This window comes from Pundamilia nyererei, unplaced genomic scaffold, assembly GCF_000239375.1.
Source record: "Pundamilia nyererei isolate P.nyererei 1_Seehausen unplaced genomic scaffold, PunNye1.0 scaffold00079, whole genome shotgun sequence".
Lineage (NCBI taxonomy): Eukaryota > Metazoa > Chordata > Actinopteri > Cichliformes > Cichlidae > Pundamilia > Pundamilia nyererei.
The window spans coordinates 2,878,384-2,885,625 of record NW_005187480.1 but is presented as its reverse complement, the minus strand read 5'-3'; the positions used below and the strand labels follow the sequence as shown (position 1 = coordinate 2,885,625).

Genomic DNA, 7,242 nt, shown 5'->3' with positions numbered 1-7,242 from the left:
AACAACAATCAAACGAGAAGACATTTTTAAAGGTTTACCTGAAAAAAAGGAAGAGATCAGAACAGTGCTCACAAAGGGAGTGGCCGGCATTGGCAAAACAGTCTTAACTCAGAAGTTCACTCTGGACTGGACTGAAAACATAAGCAACCAGGACATCCAGTTCACATTTCCATTTACTTTCAGAGAGCTGAATGTACTGAAAGAGAAAAAGTTCAGCTTGGTGGAACTTGTTCATCACTTCTTTACTGACATAAAAAAAGCAGGAATCTGCAGCTTTGATGAGTTTCGGGTCATGTTCATCTTTGATGGTCTGGACGAGTGTCGATTTTCTCTGGACTTTCACAACACTGAGATCCACTGATGCTACACAATTTGCCTCAGTGGATGTGTTGCTAATAAACCTCATCAGGGGTAATCTGCTTCCCTATGCTCACCTCTGGATAACCACACGGCCTGCAGCAGCCAATCAGATTCCTCCTGAGTTTGTTGACATGGTGACAGAAGTCAGAGGGTTCACCGATGAACAAAAAGAGGAGTACTTCAGGAAGAGATTCAAAAATGAAGACCAGGCCACAAGCATTGTTTCCCACATCAAGTCATCACGGAGCCTCCACATCATGTGCCATATCCGAGTTTTCTGTTGGATCACTGCTACAGTTCTGGACGATGTACGGAAGACTAGAGAGGGAGCAGAGCTACCAAAGACTCTGACTGAGATGTACATCTATTTCCTGGTGGTTCAGTCTAAAGTAAGGAAGATCAAGTATCATGGTGATGCTGAAACAGATCCACACTGGAATTCAGAGAGCAAGAAGATGATTGAATCTCTGGGAAAACTGGCTTTTGACCAGTTACAAAAAGGAAACCTGATCTTTTATGAATCAGACCTGACGGAGTGTGGCATTGATATCAGAGCAGCCTCAGTGTACTCAGGAGTGTTCACACAGATCTTTAAAGAGGAGAGCGGACTGTACCAGGACAAGGTGTTTTGCTTCGTCCATCTGAGTGTTCAGGAGTTTCTGGCTGCTCTCCATGTCCATCTGACCTTCATCAACTCTGGTATTAATGTGCTGGAAGATCAGCTAAAAATGCCTTTATGGTCTAAACTGTTTGAAGAAAGAAATTATTTAAAATATCTCCACCAGAGTGCTATTGACAAGGCCTTGGAAAGTCCGAATGGACACCTGGACTTGTTTCTCCGATTCCTCCTGGGTCTTTCAACTCAGACCAATCAGGGTCTCCTTCGAGGCTTACTGACAGACACAAAAATACATTTTGAGAGCAATCGGGAAACAATCCAGCACATTAAGAAGAAAATTGGTGAGAATCTGTCTGCAGAGAAAAGCATCAATCTCTTCCACTGTCTCAATGAACTGAACAATCGTTCTCTTGCGGAGGAGATCCAACAGTCTCTGAGATCAGGAAGTCTCTCTATAGATAAACTGTCTCCAGCTCAGTGGTCAGCTCTGGTCTTCATCTTACTGTCATCAGAAAATGATCTGGATGTGTTTAACCTGAAGAAATACTCTGCTTCAGAGGAGGCTCTTCTAAGGCTGTTGCCTGTGGTCAAAGCCTCAAGAAAAGCCGTGTAAGTACACAGGTGCACATGTATTGAAAACAAAGTGTATAGATATTTGAAATTAGTGAATAGTCTTCTCTGTGAAACAGAAAATAAGGCTAAATAAATGTCTTTCCTATGTTGTTTTACCTAGATTGACTTTCTGCACCCTTGCAAAGAGAAGTTTTGACCTTGTCTTCAGTTTTTACTTCTGAGTCTTCTAGACTGAGAGAACTGGACCTGAGTAACAACAACCCCAGGATTCAGGATTGAAGATATTATCTGCTGGACTTGGGTGTCCACAGTGTATGCTAGACAATCTCAGGTCAGATGGATATAGTTCTGCCTTACTTAAAAGAAAGAAAATCCCATTTTGCAGTTGATTGTGGAATTTTTAGTAGTGAGGAAATTTTGCATCTGGATTGGACAAATGTTTGTCGTACCAGTCTACATGCTTAGATGCTTAATTTTATACACCTGTGGCTATGGAAATGATTGAAACACTTGAATTGAATGATTTAGATGTTTGACTGAAAAGTTCTACCGCCCAACACCCATTTCACCTAACCTCTTTGACACTTCCTGTGGGTGGTGGGCTTACAGGACAGGAAGCCCATATTGCTTTTTTGGGCAGCACCCGGCCAGGCCCCATGAGCTAAGGCCCGACCACCAAACGCTCTCCCTCCAGCTCCTTCCTTTTTAGTCTGTGGGACTTTGGAGGCTGCTGATAGGTACTGGCAGTCCAAGCAGAATGTGGAATAGGCGGTAGCTGAAGCAAAAACTTGGAGCTTGGTCTGATCTTTTGGCAGTAAGTCGAACTTATTCTCAGTGGGTGTCTGACTCAGCCCTTTGTCACTGAATACATTCATAATTTTTATGGACAGAATTTCTAGTTGTAGCCAAGTGACAGAAGGCTTCCACTTTGGTGGCCTCAGAATCTCATCTCTGCTTTTAGAAGAGGATGTTGCCTTGTTGTTGTTGGCCTCAGGTGGTGGTCTCGAGCTCTCACTGGTGTGGTTTGCAGCAGAGTGTGATTTGCAATCCGGTCCTCAGCCAAAAAAGGGTGGAGTGCTCACTCCAGGTCAGAGATGAGTTTCAGCCCCAAAGCAGAGGAGTTTAAGTATTTCAGGGTCTTAAACTCCTCTGATTGCGATCCTTGAGGAGAGAGGGGACTGAAGGGAGAGGGGAGTGAGAGATTGACCGAGGTATCAAGCAGTCAGAGAGTGATGGGGATGCTGTACCAGTTTGTCATGTAAAGAGAGAGCTGATCACAACAGCAGAGCTGTCAATTTAACGGTTTAACCCTATACTCACCTTTCACCACAAGCTCTGTTTATTGACAGAAAGAATGATATCACAGATACAAGCAGCAGAAATTAGCTTCATGTAAAGGTGGCTGGCGTCTTCCTTAGTGATAGGGTGAGGAGTTCAGTCAAGAGGGTTTCAGAGTAGAGCCACTACTACTCCACGTTGAAAAGAGACAGTTGCGGTGCTTTGGCCATCTAATTAAGATTCTCCTGGGCACCTTCTGCATGAGGTGTTCCAGGCATGTCACACGAGAAGGAGGCCCCTGGGGAGACCAAGGACACGCTGGGGGAATACCTACCTTTTTTTCATATATTATCTCACACGCAGTTATGGTCTCTCATTGATAATTTTATGCTTTCATGATTTTCGTGTTTTCTGTTCTTCAAATAGTAATGTGGGATATGTAAGAGTTAGTGCCACTTTTAGATAGATTAGACGGGTAGATAGGATTATATCTTATTCAAAAACGACTGACATGTCACTTTAACACAAATATTACTATTCATCATTTTCTTCAGGCTGAATGGCTGTTTCATAACAGAACGAAATGTTGGTTCCCTGGCCTCAGTTCTCAGCTCCCAAACTTGCAGCCTGAGAGTGCTGGACCTGAGTAACAACGACCTGCAGGATTCAGGAGTGGAACTACTGTCTTGTGGCTTGCAGGGTCCTTCCTGCACGCTAGAAACTCTCAGGTCAGATTGCAGTACAGTGCTGCTCTAGGGAAAACAGTTAGGGGAAAATAAGTTGTTTCAATACTATCTCCAGTATCACCAATAAAGTCAATTTAGTTAACCGTTTGGAGCCGGTCGGAGCGGGCACGCTCTGTTTTGCGTAACTATTTTTAAATCCCGGTAGCTCTGCAACCACGTAAGCTAGCGCAATAATTTTTTTTGCATATGAAACCGGAGGAGTTGTACTTACATCTTATGCCATCAACTTGTCCTAGGTCACAGTTTCCTTCCACATACAGCTTTGCAAAAACTGCATAAAAAGCACTTGCAGCAACAAAAACATAATATTCCAGAAACACGCTTTGCCGATCCGATCAGCTGTTCATAACACTTCCTACGTTGGAATAGACGTCAGCGTGAACTTTTGCATGTCCGCCATTACCTGCCCGAAATCGGAAGTGACGTCATTTTCGCGGAAATGTAGTTTTTTTTTACCATCAGGGCCTCAGGGCCTATACTGGTGCTTTTAAAAGTTATCTTTGACTTTATGACTTTCTGTGTCTTTTCTGGGATGCTTAGGACTCAAATTGCACTGCTGGAAATAGCTTATTTTGATGCATATGCTGTTTTTTTGCAAATTTGCAGTATAATATTTATTTTCGTTTTTCCTGCAGTATATAAAAATTGGTGTATTTAAAAAATAAAACTATGAAGACACTCAAAATAAATTTTCTGTGGTAGGAAACTATTTTGTGCAACTTTTTTGTATTTACAGTTTTGAGGGATAAGCCTCTTAAATTTCTCTAACTAGAAATATACGTTAAAAAAGCAAAAACGATTTTCAATTTTTTTGTAGTTTATTGCACTTTTTTGCAATTTATGTAATTACTATGCACTTAATGAATACATATTATTAAAAACTGGGCTATAATTGTTGTATTGATGTATAGCAACTTGAAATGCTCCCAAAAATGGCACCACACTATGTAAAAATATAATATAAGCTCTGGCGGACTTGGTTCTATGGTAGGTCTTAAAGGGTTAATAGAACTATTTTATCACAGTCATGCTAAACACCAGATGACTGTATAATGTCAGACTGTACTGTCTATATTAGTGCTGTCAGCGTTAATCTCATTAAAATGAACTTAACGCCATAACCGCATTAACGCGGAAAATCTCAGTTAGCGAGTTAGGGCGGATTGCCCCATGCGTCAACGTGTTTGCGCGGTTAGCTCGTTAATGCATTAGCACTGTGCAGCTCCATTAACAGGACAATGCGTGCTAACTCGCTAACGAAGATTTGCCGTGTTTTGCGGTTATGGCATTATGGCACTAGTCTATATATTTCTTTACTGTCTAGTATTGACTATACCGAAGGTATTTAATTGGGCTATTTATTTTTACAAGTAAACACCCCAAAAATGTGATAAGATCTTGATAACTTGTTTCACTTAAAATGTTATTTCTCTTATTGTCTCTTTAGACTGAGTGTCTGTAACCTCTCTGAAGCAAGCTGTGCAGCCCTGTCCTCAGTTCTTAGCTTGCAATCCTCTAGTCTCAGAGAGCTGGATCTGAATAATAACAACCTGCAAGATTCAGGAGTAAAATTGCTGTTGATAGGACTGAAGAATCCACACTGTAGACTGGAAACTCTCAGGTCAGGTTTCTCTAACCTAATCAAATGGTCATCTTTAAATTTAGTATAATCTTTTTGTGTGTCATACCAGTTGCACATCTATTCTGTTTCTTCCTATGGTACCATTTTTCAGGTACCTTTGTTGATTTCAACATCTCAACAGTCTAGTCCAGTCTAAAACACACCTTGGCACATTTCTATACAGTGGCTTTTATTATTGTTTAGATATGAATCTATTTCTCTGAGAGCAACAGCTCTTTATCATTAAAATAAATTAAAATATTGTATTTATGTCAAAACTGAAAATTTATAGTGTTGGTCAGCTTGTTTTAATACTAGCCCACATCTCCTGCTGGTCAGGTTATTCTCTTCTATACATCAAGTTGGCAAAACTCATTTATGACATATAATATAGGCAGCTTTAACCTTCCCGCAGTTGCTGCACTCTTCATGCCACTTGGCAGAACAGATCCATACTGCCAAATATGAATACTTGCAGATGAAAATAGCAATGGTAATTTAACAGTAATGGTCACTGCATTACAGAAAAAAAGGGATAAAATATTTAATTTCTTTGTGTGTTCTCAGGATATCAGGCTGTGCTTCTCTAGCCTCAGCCCTGACTTCTAACCCCTCTCATCTGAGGGAGCTGGACCTGAGCTACAATCACCCAGGAGACTCAGGAAAAAGGCTGCTATCTTCTGGACTTGAAGATCCCTATTGGAGACTACAGAGTCTCAAATATGGAAAATGTATTGCACTCAAAGATAATGACAAAGAGGAGAAAAAAGCTAAATAGGTATAGCCATAAGCAGATTAACTGGATAGTTACTGTATGAATGCTTCATTACTTTATTAGAAGAAACAAGGCAACAGATTTAGTGTGTACAAGTTGTGGATCTGAACTTTATTTGTAGAGCGACATTTCATGTACTTCATGAAATAGTAAAGTGATGATAACAGTAAAAATAAATGAATGGTAACTCAAAGAAGAACAGATCAAATAGACTTTAATCCTGTGTATTCAGCTTGTTTACAAGTGTTCCATACTGATGTAAAATGCATTCGTGAAGAACACAGTTATTACTCCAACACTGGCAGTAAATAAGTGAAGTGTGTGGATGAAAGTGCATTGTGAAAAGACTGTTGGTCCTGACAGTCCTCCTCCTTTCAGGTTGGAGCCTGCTGGTGTCCAGTGGCTCAGACAAGGTCTGAGGAAGTGTAAGTATGTTTTAAAATGAGTCAAAATTAAAATGACCAAAACTTACTGTGGATGAAGATGATCTCCAACGTTAGTTTTCATGAAAAGGTAATAATGAGCAGATTATGTCCTTTTGTCTTCATTAGATTTCTGTGAGCTCACAGTCAACACAGATACAGTAAACAGAAACCTTAAACTGTCTGACAACAACAGGAATGTGACATATGTGAAAGAAAATCAGTCATATCCTGATCATCCAGACAGATTTTGTCACGGCTGGCGGAGTGAGCCGTGTGGTGTGGAGGGAAGGGAGGACCCAAAATGCAGCAGTGACTGATGATACGAGTGATGTTTATTTACAACGTGACAATGGCAGAAACAGGCAGTGAGGCATGACAAAACAACTGAAGAAACAAAAGGGGTGCGGGGCAGAGAGACGCAGAGACAGGAACACCATAGAACGCAGACGAGCCGACAACGAACACAGACCGACACCCACTAAATATACACACACAAGGTAATCAGGTAATCACACACAGGAGGGAAGAACAGCTGAACGTAATACACATGAGGACCGGAGGAGACAAGCTGAACACAATGACAACAGAAACAGACTTTCAGAACTAAACAGGAAATCTAGAACACGAGCCTTCAAAGTAAAGCGGGAAACACAGACTGATTTGCAACACAACGCAGGGACATGAACAGAGCACCAAGGACAGACACAGGTAGGGCTGAATATACATCAACTTCAGGTTCAACCCTAAACTAATACAAATCAGAATAAACACAAAACGCTGGGTCAACGACCCAGGACCATGACAGATTTGACCAGAACCATCAGCTGCTGTGCAGAGATGGTCTG

General features: G+C 41.1%; 1 pseudogene; it reads left to right on the top strand.

The window, feature by feature from the left end:
- Positions 1-491: 491 nt before the first annotated feature.
- Positions 492-6,583, top strand: LOC106456274 (NACHT, LRR and PYD domains-containing protein 12-like; annotated as a pseudogene).
- Positions 6,584-7,242: the final 659 nt, after the last annotated feature.